Source organism: Furipterus horrens, unplaced genomic scaffold, assembly GCF_987537825.1.
Source record: "Furipterus horrens unplaced genomic scaffold, mFurHor1.1.pri manual_scaffold_4, whole genome shotgun sequence".
In the NCBI taxonomy this organism is placed as follows: Eukaryota; Metazoa; Chordata; class Mammalia; order Chiroptera; family Furipteridae; genus Furipterus; species Furipterus horrens.
Window position 1 is genome coordinate 60,288,504 of NW_028327174.1, and position 19,528 is coordinate 60,308,031.

A 19,528-nucleotide genomic window follows, 5' to 3' on the forward strand; every position below is an offset into this window, starting at 1 on the left:
CCCTGATTAACTCAGTCTAATAGAGAAAAGTTGTATAAGATAATGTGGTAAATACTCTTTGAAGAATACAAAACTAATGATATAACAGCACAAAGGAAGGGGATATTCACTAAGCTTGAGGGATCAAGAACTCAATATACATTTGAACTTGGTCTTTTAGAGGAGTACAATTCACAAGGCAAAGAAGGAGACAAAGGGATGTTTCATACAGATGGAATTATGAGAACAAAGACACAAATGCATGAAAATTAAGTTGTAATATGTTCAGAAGATATCAAGAAATCCAATATGGCTAAAGCAAAGGGCTAATAAAGAGATATGCTCAGAGATAGGATGGGAAAGAACATACAGTCAGACTGTTAAAAACCTTAACAGCCAGGCTAGAAGCATAGAGTCAAAGCAAAAGTTCGACTACTATTTCAACCCTGAGAATATTTTTATTCTGCCCTTTTAACCTAGTGGTACACCAAATTCCTGTCTTTTTTCATATGCATATATATATATATACACATAATAAAATGTCCTTTCTTTTTATTTTGACACTAAGAATAAAAAGAATAAATAAATTAAAAATCAATCATTTAATTAATATTAGAGACCACTGATAGATATCATCAAAACAGAACAGAACTAAAAATAGCTAAAACTGCACTTAATAAAACTTACTTGGAACTACAAATTAATTGAAGGATCCAATTTTCTTAATAAAATTTATTATGTCTGAACATTTTTGTTCCCCAAATACTGAACCTGTTAGAAATAATGACTTCCTAAGCAAAAATACAATGTCAGAAGCTATAAATGTGATAAGAAAAAACTGGCTGAAATGGATAGGCAAAATTTAAGTAAACAAAAGAGGATTAACACACTTGGAATATAAGAAATAAACCAATTCCACTGCTGGGATTATACCCTAAGAATCCTGAAACACCAATTCAAAAGAACCTATGCACCCCTATGTTCAAAGCAACGCTATTTATAATAGCTTAGTAGTGCTAGAAAGAGCCTAAGTGCCCATCAGTAAATGAATGGATCAAAAAACTGTTACATTTACACAATGGAATACTATGCAACAGAAAGAAGGAACTCAAAAATAATTTAAAAAGAAGGGAAGAAGGAACCTTTTGCAACAGCATGGATGGAATTGGAAAGTACTATGCTAAGTGAAATAAGCCAAGTGGTAAAAGACAAACACCATATGATCTCACCTATAAGAGGAACCTAATGAACAAAACAAAAAAGCAAAATGGAACCAGAGGCATGGAAATAAGGAACAAACTGACATCAACCAGAGGGGAAAGGGGGGAGGGATAAGGGAGGAAAGAAGGGAAAGGATATAGTCAAGGAGAAGTTATAAAGAACCCATGGACATGGATAACAGGATCAGGATAGACTGTGGGAGTGAGGGTGGGGGGCAGGGGAGAGTAATGGGGGGAAATTGGGACAACTGTAATAGAACAACAATAAAATATAAAGAAAGGTCAAGCAACTGGACTAAGGCATCAGCATTTCCTATAAGGAAGGAAAAGTAGAAAAGACCTCAAATTAGTTTAGTTACAAGATACACCAAATTGGTAATAATTTCACTTTCCCAGCCCTTTCAAAGTTGTATGAGTTCTAAGTCCTTGTATTAAAATCTTCATACTTAGAAATTAAGAGTGAATGCTGTTTTCTTGGCTAAACCCTGCCTGACAGGCATGGTATAAAAGTATTAGGTCTGGACAATTTAAGGAAGCTAGAAATAGGAAACGGAATAAGCAGGAAAAAAAGGGGGGGGGACAAAAAGGAAGAATCTGTACTAGAGAAAAAACAAGTAGAATTACTTTTTTAAATGATCAAAGGACTAGTACCTTAAGAAAAGAAATGAAAAAAAGAAAAAGAAAATAAAACCTGGTCATTGGAAACAGATTACTGGCAGCAGCAAATCATCTGGAGAAGCAGCTGGGCTGCAAAAGATGAGCTTCGAAAACACATAAGCAAATATCTTAGGGAAAGTAGGAGGTATTTTAAAAATTAAATAAATAAATAAAGGACAGCAGGGCCCCAAATGGAATCACTTGTTCTAAGCCCAAATCACCAAACCAAGCCTTACCACCTAACCTAACTGCAGTTCAAGTCTCTTCAGGAATGTACTCTTATCCAGTCAGCACTAGGGAGGTAGCCTGCCAGAGAGACCCCTGCCTGTCCACCTAAGGGAAACAAGGTAACCCTCTTCTTCCTTATCCTGCCCCTTTTTGCCTATAAATGCCTTCCTTCTACTTTGTGCGGCTCCTTGGAGCTTTCTATTTGGTAGATTAGAGGCTGCCCAATCCATGAATCATTAATAAAGCCAATTTGATCTTTAAATTTACTCAGTTGAATTTTGTTGTGTGTGTGGTTTTTTTAAACAGAGATAAGCATAAAACTGGGGTCCACTGGATTACAGAGAGTTTAAAAACATGATAAGGAAGTAGAGGATCTACCTTACACAAAAATCTAGTGGCCCAAATCAAACTCATATTTAGAACTGATTTTCCCGCATATTCAATAACCAATTCAAATGCTAGTACCAGAAAAAAAACACTTACTATACTGTATTACCACCCCAGATAAAAATATTACCATGAACTATATAAAAGAACAATCTTGTTCTTTCCTTTTCAAACCCATAAACCCATTTTAAAAATGCATGTTTTTATACATATGTCATAGGTAAGATTATAGATACTGTTAATAGAGGTCATTGGGATCCACTTCTTCTACTGAGGAACATACATATGAATGCAAATTAAAAGTGCATCACAAAAAATGTTATGAGTTCCAAGTGTACTTACATAACATCAACAGCCTAGAAGAAATAATATTGCATATCTTATAATAATCAAGTACACATCCTCCAGGAATGACTACATGTTGCAAACATATATATGTCAATTTCCTTTGAAAATATCATTTAGATTTTTTTTAATTAGACCTTAACACAGTGGTTCCCAAACTTGTCTTCATATAAGAATCACAGGGGAATTGTTTAACGTTCCAAATGCGGAGCACTTAAATAACAACCTCTGTGAGTCAGGCACAAGCATTATTATTTTTTGAAGCTCCCAGGTGATTCCAATGTGCAGGTAAGTTAGAAACCACTGTGTTAACAGAGAACTCCTTAAAGGAAACCTGATTATCCCTTGAGAACAGCAGTTCTCAGACTTAGCTACACATTAGAATCTGGGCAGTTCTAAAATCCCTCGACTCCAGCTGCACCAATACTAATTAAATTATAAGCTTGGAGGGGTGGGAGTCGGCCATCAGTTGTTTCCTACAGCTCCAAATGTACAACCAGATTTGAGAACCAAGCTTTAAACTAAAGGATGGTTTGTAATAGCAATCAAAATCATTAGGTGTCTGGAAAAAGAACTTCATTGATACAATAAAAATTCTTATTAAAACTCTCCTAAATAAAAAAAAGAGAAAACAACAAGAATGTGAATTAGGTATGCAAACATAATGATGCTCTAGTGAACAGACTAGCTATTGTGTTAACTATATCAAAAATTAGGGCAGAAACAGAAAAATACTAAGCAAGACAAAGAACAAGAAAGAAATGTGACCTATTGCCATTAAGAGATGTGTGATTCAAGTTAAACTATGCCTGTGGTATCATCGAAGATGCTTAATTTATAAGCAAGAAGAATGTCAAATGCCTTGCAACTGGATGTCTTTTCAATAAGACAGTCTTACAGATTTAGAGACTGGTTGTGGGTTATGTTACATAAATTAACATGTGTTTTCTCTTTTCAAAGGGCATAAGCCTATGATCTCATTACCTGAGTGATTGTCTGTATGTATAGGCCTCACTTAATCCTGTCTGCATCGCTGCCTCCTGAGACTCAATGGTTTGGCTGAACTAAGTGGCTGGGTTGGTGAAGAATGCGGTGGTCTGTAGGCTTCACTTTAATACTGGTTTCTCTTTTCTATCCTAATGGCTTGGACAGAAAGAGCCCAGAGGTCTGAGAGGGGGGGAAACCTAAAATATTTCCCTCAGCACAAACTAAGTATAGTGGGCAAAAAGGTTTTGGACAGGTGTGAGGTGCCTGGCACACCTTCATCCAAAGAAGCCCTTTTTTCCCTAATGTAGGACATTGAAAAATTAATACCTGCCTTTTGTCATCTAGTGGTTATGGATTAAATGATGTCTTTTAACCCTGTTGCCAAATCTGTTGCCCCCAGAATACAACAAGGATGCCAGCCTGTTAAACCAAGCACGCTGTGGTCCGGGGACAGCCAACTGACCTGGAGTCTACAAGATCCTCCCCCATGTTGAAAGGCCACCCTCCCCTCCACACCCCCACTCATATTAGGGATTTCTGAACCCAAGGATAGGTGGGACAATGACCATGTCCAGCTTGAAGCAGCTAGAGGAGCATGAGAGTGTCACCCATTGTCCTCTATAAGATTATAAAGGGTCTTAAGTCTGAGAGGGGGGGGATTGTTATTTTTTATTGTTATAAAAAATTATTTTTTAAAATAATAATAATATAGGAAAGAGAGAAGCCAGAGAACTTGTTTGCACAACCCATGGGCATGGACTGGGTGGGTGAGATTGCTGGGGGTGGGGGGTGCTGGCCAGAGGGGAGCAAAGGGGAAAAAATTGGAACTATTATAACAATATAATCAATAAAATATACTTTTAAAAAAGGGATGTGTGATTCCATCTTCCAATTTCTGTGTAATTAACAAAAGAATGTTCCTGTCCTATTCACTATTATTGCCAAATATGTAAGTCTGAGAAAATTCAGAAGGAATTTTAGTGGTAGAAAAACATTTCTAAATACTCAGATATGTAAATTTAAGTGACTGAATAAGTTCAAAGCAAGAAAAAGTTGGCTCTTGTCTCTCACTACCATTCTAATCAGTAGTTCCTGGCCACTCCAGTTTTATTGAAGATTAGCCCAGTAAAAACAAAACGTGTTATTACATTTCAAATGCAACAAAGGGGATGGTTGAATTAAGATGATTTGATGATATAATTTTTAGTGCTTATTTAATCTTTGCTTTTCTGTAGATATCTTTCAATGGTTAAAGTGTCATTTTTTAACTTTATTTTTATGGTTGACACAATTACTGATGTCCCCCTTTCCTCTCCTTTGCCCACCTCCACCCAGCTCCCCTCCCCCTTCTCTCTGGCCATCACTGTACTGTCATCTGTGTCTATGAGTCATGCACATATGATCTTTGGCTAATACCTTCACCTTCTTTCATCCATTCACCTCCTCCACCCCCTCACCTCTGACAGCTGTTAGTCTGTTTCATGTATCCACGCCACTGTTTCTATTTTGTTTATCAGTTTACATGTATTTTGCTCATTAGATTCCACATGTAAGTGAGATCATATAGTATTTGTCTTTCTCTGACTGGCTTGTTTTACTTAGCACGATAATCCCCAGGTCCACCCATGCTGCACAAAGGGTAAGATTTCCTCCTTTCTTATGGCCATGTAGTATTCTATTATGTAAATATACCACAGTTTTTAATCCACTCATCTAATGATGGGAACTTGGGCATACACAAGAATAAACTCAAAATGAATAAAAGCTTTAAATGTAAGTCACAAAACCATAAAAACCCTAGAAGAAAACTTAGACAATAAAATCTCAGACATCTATCATAACAAAATTTTTGCCAATATATCTCCTAGGGCAAGGGAAACAAAGGAAATATAAACAAATAGAACTACATCAAACTAAAAAGCTTCTTCTGCACAGCAAAAGAAATCATCCACATGATGAAAAGGAAACCCATTGTACAGGAGAACATATTTGCCAATTATACAGCTGATAAGGGATTAATCTACAAAATATATATAAAGAACTTATACAATTCAACACCAGGAAGACAAACAGCCCGATTAAAAACTGGGCAAAAGACAAGAGTAAATACTTCCCCAAAGAGGACACACAGATGGCCCATAAACATATGGAAAAATACTCAATGTCACTAATCATCAGAGAGATTCAAATTAAAACCACAATGAGATATCACCTCACACCTGTCAGAATGGTCATCATCAATAAATCAACAAACAGCAAGTACTGACAATGATGTGGAGAAAAGGGAACCCCAGTGCAGTGTTGGTGGGAGTGCAGACTGGTGCAGTCACTGTGGAAAACAGTATGGCGTTTCCTCAAAAAGTTAAAAATGGATCTGCCTTCTGACCAAGCAATACCACTTCTTGGAATATATCCTAAGAATCAAAAAAAAAAAAATCAATTTGAAAGAATATATGCACTCCTGTGTTCATAGTGGCATTATTCACAATAGCCAAGACCTGGTTTAAGTACCACTTAAAACAGATCTTACAGAGTGTAATTAGATGTGCTGTCAGATAGGAAGAAAAATTAAAAGTGCAATTCACACTGTTACAGTAGCAATGCTCACAGCAGAATGTAATCCAGTCTCTACAGTACACGTGATTAAAGACTTGCAGGGAGACTGGCATTTAAATTATTAACCATTGCAGTTTCCTTTGGTGGAAAAAAAACAATCTGTGTGCTACATAAATGGGAGAAAGGTCTTTTTCTTTCTTTAACTTTTGCAAATTGACTCCCTGGTTAAAAAGGAAAGAAAAGAAAAAGCCTCCATTATCACGAGGTCATCCAAGTAACAGCTAAGCATGTACTACCAATTAACAGTACTGTATAAGCTTAAGAAAAAGTTACTTGCAAACATCTAGACAGTCAATCATTTGGGGAGGATTTAGTGGTTATTACAAATGCAAACCCCCAGGCTGAAGCTGGTGCAGAGGCAGGGGTGATTCTAGGCATTGGGAGCCCCACCCTGAAATACCAAGTGGGAATCAAAAATAAACCTTTAAAAACCAGTTTCCCCTTTTGTTGGCTTGAATAATCACTTATAGATGAACAAGTCAAAGATGATATGTCTTTTTAACTTCTTCATTGAGCCACTATTGGACTCATTAGTACCCAATCAAAAGGCAATATGCTTCTTCCCCACAAACTGTGTTGTTACTGCTAAATTAATTAAACAAGAAAGCCATCAGACTGAGGTTGCTCTAAGGCTACAGGGGTGTAAGAAACCTGTAAATAACTCAAGGTCACAAAATCAAAACCTAAGGACAGCCAATCACAAACAGCTAACTAGGCATTGAGCTGTAGTCAATCAAATAATTTCCTTTCTTGATTTCCACATCTGGTTCCAATAGGTAAATGGCTTCTAACCACTCCCAGTTTGGCACTGCCAGATTGGAATTGATTTTTGCTCAATTAAACTCATAGTTGTTAATATGCTTCAGTTTATTTTTTAGCATACTTAACTCTGGAAATAAAAAATCACAAAAACAAATTTCAAGTGGACCCTCCTAGCAGGTATAAAGAATCACACAGACGATGGGACACAGAACAGAATAGTCTAAATCAGCTTTTACTTTGAATCTGGTCAGGAAGAGCAGAGTTTGTCACCCCAAAGTATACCTTTTGGAGGATATTATTTTAAGCTGGTTATTATTTTTAAGAAACTGAAGGGATTCAGAATAAATCTCCCCATAATGTGCCACCATGGCATACCGATTATTTCAAGCTAAAGACCATTAAAGCCCAACAAACTCAAGAACTTTTTATCTCCCTCTTACCTGCCTAAAAAAGTAAAAAGGTAGAAAAACCTGCTCCTAGAAGGTAGCTGCCATCTCGTCAGAACGTGAACCAAGTGCAGCAGACAGGGAAACCTAGAAAGTCTGTTTGTTAGACTCCATTCTGTGTCCCATGTCTGTGTGACCCAGCAAGAATGTGTTTACCAAATGTTTGCTCTTTCTCACTTACCTATGAATTGCTTGCTTTCCTTTGAAGTCCTGGACTCTTTCCTCCCTCTCCTCCACACAGAATGACATATGAGCCTCAACTGTCCTTGAAGCCCAAATTCTTATAGAACCCCTATATGTATGTAGGAAATTAAATTTAGTTACTTTCTTCTGTTAATCTGTCTCATGTTAATTTGAATACTAGACCAGCCAGACAAACAAGGAGGAAAGAGAAGGAAATTTTTCTTCCCCCTCACACGGGTCAGCAATGTGCATTATGAGCCAATTATCAAGTAAATGAGATCATTTAAAAATCATTCTAAGCCCAAAACATTTTGCAACTTTTCATATGAATTTGCATTACAAACTAAATATACTTAAATCCCAAATGAAAGACTCAAGTAAACTTTTCTGCCTAAGCCTTATTAAATGTTGATGTGATCAGCATTTCAATTCTCTTAGCAAGAATTTTGGATAAATTAAATATTTTGTCTCTAAATTTTGGAATGGTTCCAAGTTGCTAATAGCAAATAAGTACTTTTAATATTAAGTATTTCCTTCCCTGAAAGATGGTCTATGTTTTTTACATGCATGCTAAAAATATTATAAAGAGTTATCACGTATTATGAAACAAAAACACTTTATTGTTTGACTTTCCTGCTTGGTGCCGCTCACCAAGTGTGCACTGGCTTTGGTGGCTTCCATTGCCAAATCCAGATAATGGCTGTGCTGCTGTAAGCAAGCCCTGTCTGGCGGAAACCTCTTCTTTTGTGAAACTCATTCAGTAACCCTGTACATGCCTTTAAAAAGAATAAAATTATATTTGTATGTCTTACAGTTGGTAGACCAACGAAGTAAAAGCGTCACTCTTTTTAAAAGCCTAGCTTTCTCTCAGTTGCATTCACTTAATTATACACGTCTTTGTCCTTTCCTAGAATGTGCAGCCATTCTTTCACTTTGTTTCTGTCACTGTAAAATAAATCAATGCAAAATAGCCACTTTTGAGAACAGCTGTCTTCCTTTCAGCCAGACTCTAATAATGCAAACACAGTGGTGTCCTCATTCTTTTGATCAGTTCTCAGACACCCTCTGATGGGGAGACGGGGAGGGAGGACACAAAGAGGGAAAGAAGAAAATTCTAACACAGATTTCAGGAGACTAAGGATCCGCCTTCTTTCAGACTAAGAGTTTTTTTTTTATAAGAATCATAAAAGCATTTCTACAACTTGGACCATGATCAAGGTGCTCAGAAGAAATGAAGGGAAGCAGAAGTTGCCCTGAAGTATGTCTCTTTGGCATAAGTATTATTATTTTAGGCTGATGAATTTTAAGACACAGCAGACATAGTAGAAGCTCTGAAAACTGAGAAGTTACATTTATAAGGGAAGTCTCCATTTATATGAGTGCTTCCTTCTCTGTACTGGAAGAGGAAGATTCTAAATTTCTATAAATTCTTATCCATGAGAAAGGCATGGGCTTCAATCTACATAACAACCATACCTTTGATTATTGTGTTTTGCCTGGTAACCTCCCATAACTGGGGCCCCCATTTCCCCAAAATCATCTTTTGCCCTTAGCTAGACATAGTATTTAAAGTGGAGGCTTGGGCCATTTCAGGGAGTTACTCTTTTCCTGGGTATCTCTCCCATGTACACAGGAGGTATACATATTATTAAATTTCTATTGGTTTTTTTACTGTTAATTAATCTTTTATTACAGGGGGTGTCTCAGTCAACAACCTACTAAGGTGAAGGAAAAATTATTCTTCATCTCCCAGATTTTGTTTAGCAATACATATTTATTGAGCTGTGTGACTTTGGAAAAGTTACTTAGTTTCTCTGTGCCACATTTTCCCATGTGAAAATGAGTATAATAATATTTCTTCTCTATAGGAGGTTGTTGGATTAAAAGGCACAGTGTATATAAAACACTTCACCTACCTGAGTAATTGCCCAATTAAGTTAACCTTCATTTTGAAAGCAGAATTGAATGAAGATTTCCAAAAGACCTAGCATCCTCTCCAAATGTCTTCCAAAAAGAATTTGGTGAATCCAATATCCTTATCTACCTTTTTCATATACATCACACCCAGTAATGTCTCGATATTTTGTGACAAATACTCTAATTGGGGGACTTAAAATTTCTAAAATGAAAATGTATTTTGAAATTGAAAAGAAAAGAGAAAGATGACTGTAACAAGGGGGAGGGTATGGGAACAGCATACACCTATGAGAGACAGAAGTATTCTGGGGGAGGAGGGAGTGAAGAGTAAAGAGCCCACAGGTGCCCAAACAAACCCACACATTAGGCCTGACTGTCTTCATGGTGCTTAGTGTCTCTCAAGTTAAAGATGCCTTGATTTCACTTGCAAAGCATTTAAGTCTACATGGATGGAAGGCAGATTTGGGGGCCTCAACGTAGGGCTACTGAAATAGAACCTCTGGAGAAGAGGAGGTGATGGAGCCCAGAAATTGACATTTGAAAGAACCCCCTCCTGCTCAAAGTCCCCACAGTGACTGATGCCACAGTCTATGTGCCATACTTCAAAAAACTGTAAGAGCTGATGTCCCAAGTGAGCATTAGCTGTGCTTGCTAAATCTTGCCTATTCTTGCCTACATTTGCATTGCTTTCAAGCTAGGCACACATGGAGAGACTGGTATTTCCTCACTCAACACTTGCAGCTGCCTCCCATTCAGAAAAAACAAGAGCCTAGTTTCTCCAGTAACCAGGAGAACGTGTGATATTCATTTTCATGGGAGAATACACTTTGCTTCTTCATTGTTAAACTATAATAGGTTATAATGTGAAACTAAATGACATTTGCCATTTTCCTACAAATAACTTGATGCTGTTCTCTTTTGGTATCAAGTGAATTATTATTAAAATGAATTCTGGTCAAACAAATTCCTCCAAAGTACACAAGTACTTTGTAATTGTACATTGTTTAATTACCTTGCCACTGCATAGCACTTACCACATAATTAGATAAATAGTAATTTTTGTTTAAGGAACCAATAACTAAGAAGAATTAATGCATGGTAAAGGTAATCACTGCCTTATTGGATAAACAAGGAAAGTAGATCTTCAGTGAAGGTCTTATAATTAAGCCACTGAAGAACAGCTCAAAAGCCATAGGTTTTAGATTATCACCTGAATGAAAAAGGAACAAAGTCAAACAGAGAAAATTTAGTGAAATGGTGATTCATCTACTGTATCATCATTTCAAAACTTAAAGCTGGCAGCATAAGTTCACCCTTTCTGTTTTAAAAATGTCAAAATCTAAGTGAATCTATATAGCCAGCACATAGGAAGAATGCAAAAGGAGCTCATTAATATATGTTCCAGCAACTCACTTAAGTACTTACTGTCCATAATATTTCCTGAATTGGATAAAGTGTCATTGGTATTGGAAAAGGAAACACAATTCATAGAATGAAAGTTAGGGAGATAACAGAGAAAATGAGAGGAAATAAAAGAAAAAATCTCAAATGAAAAGCACTAGTAAGAGCACGGCAGTGCCCCCACCAGGGCAGTTCCATCACTACTGTAAAGGCACCCAGAGGGATGCCAGTTAAAGATGCAGACACGGGGAACTAGACTGGAATAGAAGTCTCACAAAGGAAGCATTATGGAATTAAAGAAATAAAAGGGAAGGAAACATTAATATCCCTCTATGTTCATTCTCCGTCCCATATTCCGTAGTCAAGTCTTACCAACCCTGTGTTCTATAAAGGAATATTTGACATGCCACACTGACTAAAAGCATGATCGCTAATGCTTTAGAAAACAATTTCTTTTCTTTCATATGTATTATCATAACAGTGTATTTCATGCTAATTAATTGTAAATTAATTCCAGATACTCTTTCCCCCAAAAAAATATGTCCTTGGAATCACAATACAGTACAGTACAGGAGATTCAGATAAGACTCTTTAATTTCCAAATAATAGAACACAACTTTTCCTTGCCTTTTGAACCTTAGCTGCAAGAAAGTGAGTTAATCACATTCCTCACTTTGTAGAACAGTATCATCATTGTAAGGCCTCTCTCTTGTTTTAGCTTAATTTCCAATTTATTTCTAATCCTCCCTTGCCATAATATTCCATCCCTAAACTGCTTGCTATATGTCCTTAAATATGCCCATATCTTTATAAAAATAGTACATTTGTATGAATGTGTTTAATTTACAAACATATATTAGACTATGCACCTCATTTTTTTATTTCTTTTTTTCTAATCTCTTAATACCTATCCAGGTTCTTAATATCTATTCATGTTGCTTTCTTTATACCTAGTTTGTTGCCTTGAAGTGCCTTTGTTAAGCACACATCTTGCACATTTTACTTTCTTAGTTCCCTAGTTATAGATGTCTTTGTTGCCTCTCTCAAGTACTATTCCCAACACCACCAAAATAGATGGATGAGAGAGAAAGACAATCCTCAAATATATTACTTTACCTTGGTTAGAATTTTCTAGAGGATATACCTAGGCCTGGGTGAGTAGCCATGGAGTGTATGCTAACATAATTTCACTAAATACTATCAGACTGCTTTCCAGAATGACTTGATTCCCACCAGTAACTGGGTGAGAAATAAGGGTGGTTTTTGTTTTTTGTTTTGTTTTGTTTTTCTGTTTGGGTACTTTTGATATATTTAAAAGTTCTTTACCTATATTCCCCACCCTGTGGATCAACACTCTTTAAATTAAATAAAGAAGAAGGAAGAAAGGCTTCTTTCAGAAAGCACAAGGTCAACGTCTGGATTGCAGTCATTTGGGTGGAGTAGGAAGTACAACATGCTAGTTTGCAAAGGCTCAGCCATGGAATAGACTATTGGGAAGCTACAGGCACAATGTTGGAGTACGGTGCATTTTCTACGGAACCCCGTATTTTCCTTCACAATAAGTTACATCTGTCACAACTCCACTCCACCATTTATACCCTGTGTGATCCAAAATGACACCCTTGGGGCAGAAAACAACCCCAAACTTCAATTCAGATATCCACTGACTCTCTGCCTGGGACACGTTCTGCTATTATCACCAAGTAATAAAAATGGGGGAGGGTGAAAGTTGAGGTCCCGGGTCCCCAGGATTATTAATAAGCCCTCTGGAAATCAGTCTGAAGCCCCTGCACTTTAAGAACCAGCCAAGTCAGTACAACATCCTGTTCAGAGGCTGAAAACAAGCCTAAAGCCACTGTGAAACAGATACCACTAATAGCCCCAAGTCCTAATACAAACACCTCTAATGAGCTCAGGTGTACTTATTTTGTTCGGGTTTATTATTATTACTGTTCTGTGGGCACACCGACCACGCCAGGGTCTCTTGCTTCTTACTCTGCCTTGAACTCTCTATCCCCACATATTCACACAGCTCATGCCTGGCTTTGCTCAAGTGTCAGTTTAGCAGAAAGGGCTTTCCTACTACTCTTTATAGCTCTGAGCTTTACATACTCTGCTATATTATCCGTCAAGGCACTTAATCACATAGATCTTCCCACTAGAGTGTAACCACCATCAAAGTAAGGATTTTGTTAGTTTCTTTCCCTGTGCTATCAACTAGCATCTAGAACAATGCCCGGCCCAAAGAAGGTATTACATATTTGTGGATCAAATATTAGATTATGATAGCTATTGAAGGACCAACAATGAAAAGAGAGCCTAGTCGCTGACTTCATAGAGCTTATACTCTTACAGGGGAAACAGCCTGTTAGTGTAGGCTGTAAGGATTGCAAAGCTCAGGTCTTCTGACTCAGGTAACTCTTTCCACTGCCACGCTGAACAAGGCACAAAAGAAGGGGTTCAGTTATTTAGTAGCAGCTAAGGGAAGACATTAGCAAACATAAGAAAAGAAAGCTGTAAATGCAAGTTAGTTGCCTTTTTCTGTCATGTATTTTTAAAGCCTTTCTGTGTTTTTTTTTAGAGACCCATTGAGATTAGAGGCCACAAAAGAGGAAGTAATCATGAGGACTCTTCACAGACTTTAGTGTTCTAAAAACATTTTCAGTTCTTTTTTTTTCAGTCTTCCATGCAATTTTATTTTCTGCCTTCAACCATAATAATATGATATCCAAATTTCTTCTTAACCAGAGTGTCTGTAAACACAGGTCTGTCCTGCCCACTTACAGACAAGGCAAGCGCTGCTTCTTCAAATGGTCCAACCCCGTACTCTCCGGTCATCCAACCCAAGTCGCCTCCTTGCCTGGCTTGACCTTCCCTGTGCTGTGCCGCCACTGCACTGACTCTCACTCCAGACTTTACCTTTCCCAAGGCTTTCATGCTTTTCCCGTGTTTTTCACACAGAATGTATCTGAATGCATTGCCACCACCTTTGGGACCCTAAGACTTCTTGTCAGAACTGTCACTTCCAGAGGCTGCTCCCCAACTCTCCGCTTTTCCAGAAATGCTTTTTCCTTTGGATGGCATCTTTGGAATTTGATATTGAACTCTCAACTGTATCAGTTGCTGTACCTTCAGTTGTATTTTTTAAATACATAAAATATTATTTAGGTTTTAAATAAATTATCACAGTAGTAATTTAATCAGTGTAGGTAAACTTACACATAGACATAACTTTATGTATAGCCTAACAATGGGCACAGAACTGACCATTTGGACGTTTCAGTGGTTATATAACTTGTCCTAATTAAGTCATGATGCTTGTTTTGTAACAGAATGAAAGCAGTATCTGCCAAGTCTTATTAGAATTGTGATCGTGTTTAGCAAGCAAGCTAGAATATAAGGCCATATGCTGTGGAGTAGAAATGACTATTCTATTTTGTATTTTAAACCAGACTCTCCTTGACTAAACTTGAGGAAAGTGAAAGGAACTGAAGTTTTAAGCACTGTCCTAGAATTTAATTGAGAGAGAGGGAGAGGTTGGAAGTTGCTTTGAATGGGAAATTTGGCTGATCGTGCAATTTACTCCCTAGAAGCACCCTTTCATTCCTGTTTACTGACAATGTTGTCTGACACTAGAGAAATCCAAGCAAACAAAGTGGTTCCTGCATTGAGAGCTTAGGGGTCCCTGCCCCAGGATTGAGGGGAATATTGGGCTTGTTTTGACTTGTATAATATTGCCTAACTATGAGTGAATAAGGGAACATAGAAATATTTTGCAAATAATCTTCAGCAGAAGTTTGTTCTGCAAATGTATACTTCCTCTCCTGGGAGCCATAAAAGGTGAAGTGTTGGGCAGCAGTCGTCTAATCCTAAACTCTAGAGGAGAAAAAATAATATTGTTATTAATAATAATAATGAATGGCTTTCCCTGGTAACCACTAAATAAACAGTACACACACAGTGGCTCTGTGATCACCCATCTTTTGTATCATGTTCAGTGTATTTCTTAAGGGAAGGGGTGACAGGACCCAAGTCAAATGATCTAAGGCCTGTAAGAAGGCCTGTCACTTAGTGGGCATGAGACCTGGAAAAAATCACTTAACCTCTTCAATGGGTAAACTCACCCAGCCTTCTCAACAGTTCATTGCAGAAAATAAAAGGTGTTTTTATATGGTATGAAATCATGTGTGTGCGTGTGTGTAGTTAGTTGATCAATAGTGATAAAATCACAAATACAATTAGATCTTCAGTATGTGGTTTTCATTCAAGTAGGAATCAAATGCAGTCCTTACAACAACAGAGCTCTGGTGGAACAAGTCACTACAAATGCATTGGTAATTTTCACCTTCCTCCTCATCACAGTTGTTTCTCTCAGACTTCTAGGAGCAGGATATGTACAAGAGAGATTTTTAAAAATTTTTTAAATGCCAAAAAATAGACATAATTATCTAAAAGTCAAAAGTGTACCAATTTTCTTTTATATTTAAAAACTATATCCTTTACTTTTGAATAATTATATGACATTATATTGCTCCTAGTCTTGACAGAAGCAAAAGCAGGGAGAAGACAAGAATGTCTTCAAGGTCATAGACTAACATTCTCCAGCACTAAAGCCATCGTCTGCTACAAAGTGATTGTCTTGGTCAAGAAAATAAACTTCAGAAGACCCACACCATGGGGAATTACTTAAAAGAAAACATACAAATTATTTCCTTTCAGAAACTCATTTTATGTAGCTGAATTTCCTCCTCCAAATATAAACTAAGTCATTAAAATCATAATTCTGCTATAATTTTTAAGCATCCAAGTTCATAAATGAGAACAAAAAATGCCCTTTTTTTTCCAAAATTCAAAGGAAACAAGTTTTCAATGTGGTTTTAAGAATCTTAGTGCAGCAGGCTCCACAACTCATAATTATAATGTGATTCCTTGCAGTGTCCCCTTTACATGTAGCTGAATTAAAAAAGCAATATGGGGTGAGCAATGGCCCCACTGGTATCCGTTAGCATGAGTGCTATTTCTACAGATCTCTACCTGCATTTCAAGCTAGTCATTCATCAAGGTCCGGGACAAAGGAGTAAGTAGTTATGGTCAGGTCATCACTAAGTAAATGTACTTCTCTCTGGGTCTCGTCTCATTATTGCACAGCCTGAGTATCATGCACAGCTTATGTTTTGCCTGGGACAAAATGTAGATTGTCTTGGTTAGAAATATTATCCTCTGCAAGCCACTAACCTGCAGAGTTCAAGAAAGTCTGTACCTTCCTAAAAAAACAAAAACAAAAACAGGTGACCTGTCGAAAGCTGTACTTCTGAGAATACAGTAATATCTAAACCCAGCATATGCTAATCTAAAGGCACTTAAATTATTCAGGCTGCTCCTCCACCTAAAGTAAATGATCAAAATATGTAAACAAAATAATGTGATATCTTATGAAGGGTCTCTTTGGTAGAAGGAAATGAATAAACACAGAAATGTTGCCCCATGACAGAGTGCACTCAGAAAGCTCAGGAGGAAAATCTGTTCTGGTATATTGCCCAACTTAAATTGAGACTCTCAACAAATGTTTGCTGAACCAAATTAAAATCAATAAATTTCCCTAAGGCTTAAATCACAAAAAAATAAGTCAAAGATTATATATCACCACCACAATAAAACCCTTCTTTCATTTAGTATTCTTCCATGGTGACTGAATTGGTGCTTCTGATGGATACACTGGGTTATGGCCAGGTTGTTGCATGATTCCCTGGCAGTGCCCACATTTTTGGGGGGGTTAAATGTGGGTGACAGCATGGCCCAATTCTGTGCCCCAGACTGAACTAAGCACCCTCCTTCTCTCTCTCCTGAAGGAGCTGTTTGCAGGAAATAATTTTACTGTTAATTTCTCTTTTATTATCATAGATGCCCTCCACATTCCCCAATAGGATTTGAAGCATTTAAAGCAGCAGATAGTGAAATAGACTAAATGAATTCCAAAGTGCTCCAAGATTTAGAGTCTAGAGAATTTTATAATATTAAAATACATAAAACAACTAAGTTAAAAATTTAAATATATCAGAAGCTATTTTGGGAGTAATGATATCAAAAGAAGCATGTGAATCCATATGGGAAGACAAAATCTCCTGATAATAAACCCTTGGAGGAGTTTTTTCACATGGTGCTTCCTGTGGAGAATCTTAAGAAGCAGAATACATTGAAGATGTATTTCACATCTTCAAATCATTCATTAATTCAAAACTTGTTTATTGAAAGCACCTGCTATGTACACTGCAATTTTGCTTCAGAGATACTCTTTAAATAATAGTTTCTAAACTTGGCATCTGACTAAAGCCAAGGACATAACATTTAATTATACTCATCAAAATGCATTCTACCAGGAAACTAAAGTTTTAGCCAAGAATGCTGTATTCTGGTGATGTAATTTGGCCCTAGCAACAGCATTTAAAAACTATTGAGTATTAGACTTCCGGCCAAGATGGAGGCATAGACAGACATGTTGCATCTCCCTCCACAACTAAGAAGGAATACAACTACCTCAAAACTAAAACAGCTGGAAGTTCCAGAAAATCAAACTGCATGGAAGTCCAGCAAACAAAGATATAAAGAAGAAATACTCATCCAGACAGGTAGGAGGGGCGGACCTGGGGCAGAGAGGACATGGTGTGGTGGCGGCGGCAGCAGCAGCAGCAGCAGCAGCAGCAGCAGCAGCAGCAGCAGCAGCAGCAGCAGTGGCAGCAGCAGGCCAGCAGAAAGCATAGTTACATGTTTAAAAAGTCAGGAGGGACACCTGGGGAGCGTTCCCAGCTCCTCACCAGATGGCACAGCTCATGGTCCTGTAACCGGGGAAAATCAAGCCTCATTGCCTTGGACTGTGCAAAGCAGTGGAGGTTGGGGTGGAAGCAGAAACTGCCAGTTTCTCAGCAGAGTCCAGTTGTTTAAAGGACCCCCACAGTCCTAGGACATCCACAGACCCAGCCACTCTGGGAATCACAGCCAGGGCAACATCTAGAGAGGCGCCAGTCCCATACAGAAGTTGGAAAAGTGCCTGGAAAAGAGGCAAGTGCTGGGCAAGCAGCATTGTTCCTTCTCAGACCCCTCCCCCACATACAGTGCCACAACATGGTGGAACAGGTCACCCTGTACTGATGAATCTCTAAGGCTTTGCCCCTTACAACATAACATGAGCAACAGCTCTGCCTAAGACAGAGGCAAACACACACAGGAGACTTCCAGCCAAGATGGAGGACTAGACTGACATGCTCCATCTCCCTCCACAACTAAGAAGGAATACAACTACCGCAAAACCAGAAATAGCCAGAAGTTCCAGAAAATAAATGGAAGTCCAACGTATGAAGTTATAAAGAAGTGGTGCTTGTCCAGATGGGTAGGAGGGGCAAAGTCAGGACAGAGAGGTCAAGCTGTGCTGGCCGTGGCAGCTGCGGCAACAGTGGCAGGATGGCAGTAAGTACAGGCACCCATATTTAAGGGGAGGCAAGAAGCACCTGGGAAGCATCCCCAGATGCAGACCAGACCCATCAGCTTGCGATTCCAATGCTGGGGAAGGCAGACCCCCATTGCCTTGGACAGTGAAGCCTGGCAGGGGTGGGGATGGAGGAGGAGGTTCCCAGTCTCTTAGTGGACAGTGAACAGCAGGAATCCATCTTGGACCCCCATCCCCACAGAAAATGCCACAGTATGGTGAGAAGGGTCACCCAGTTGTGACGAGGGCATGGGACTATGCCCCTTATAGTGTAGGAGGTGTGACATCCCTGCCCAGGAAGCAAAGATAAATGCAAAATGGTCAGGGTGGCACAGATCGTGATAGAGATCCCAATCAGGCAGCTGACCAGGCAGCAAATATCTAATCTAATGAAGCAGCAGATAGGAAATCTTTCTGAGGCACAGTTCAGAGCTTTGGTTATATGAATGCTTACAGACCTAACAGCAGATCTTAAACAAGACAGGGAAGAAATGAAGGCTAGTCCTGCTGAAATGAATGAAAACATGTACAAAACTAGTGGTGAGGGAAAGAAAACCAGGGATCAAATCAACAAATCAGAACATAGGGAAGAAACAGTCAATCAGTGCAGAAAGAAGAAACAAAAAGTGAGGAAAATGAGGAGAGGCTCAGAAACCTCTGGGAGAGCTATAAGCGGGCCAACATCCGAATCATAGGGTTGCCAGAAGGTGAAGAAGAAGTACCAGAAATTTAAAAATTATGTGAAAAAAAAATGAAGCAGAACTTCCCTAACTTGGGGAAGGAAATAGACTTACAGGTCCAGGAAGCACAAAGAGAGTTTCAAAGAAACTGGACCCAGGGAGAACCACACCAAGACACATTATCATCAAAATGTCAAAAATTAAAGAGAGAATCTTAAAAGCAGCAAGAGAGAAGAAGAG

General features: G+C 38.2%; 1 protein-coding gene and 1 pseudogene across 2 annotated transcripts in view; both read right to left on the minus strand.

Moving 5' to 3' along the window:
* TAFA2 (TAFA chemokine like family member 2) overlaps positions 1-19,528 on the minus strand; it is a 467,249-nt gene that overhangs the window by 244,318 nt on the left and 203,403 nt on the right. The gene's annotated exons all lie outside the window — the stretch shown is intronic.
* On the minus strand, positions 13,823-14,233 carry LOC150012054 (peptidyl-prolyl cis-trans isomerase NIMA-interacting 4 pseudogene; annotated as a pseudogene).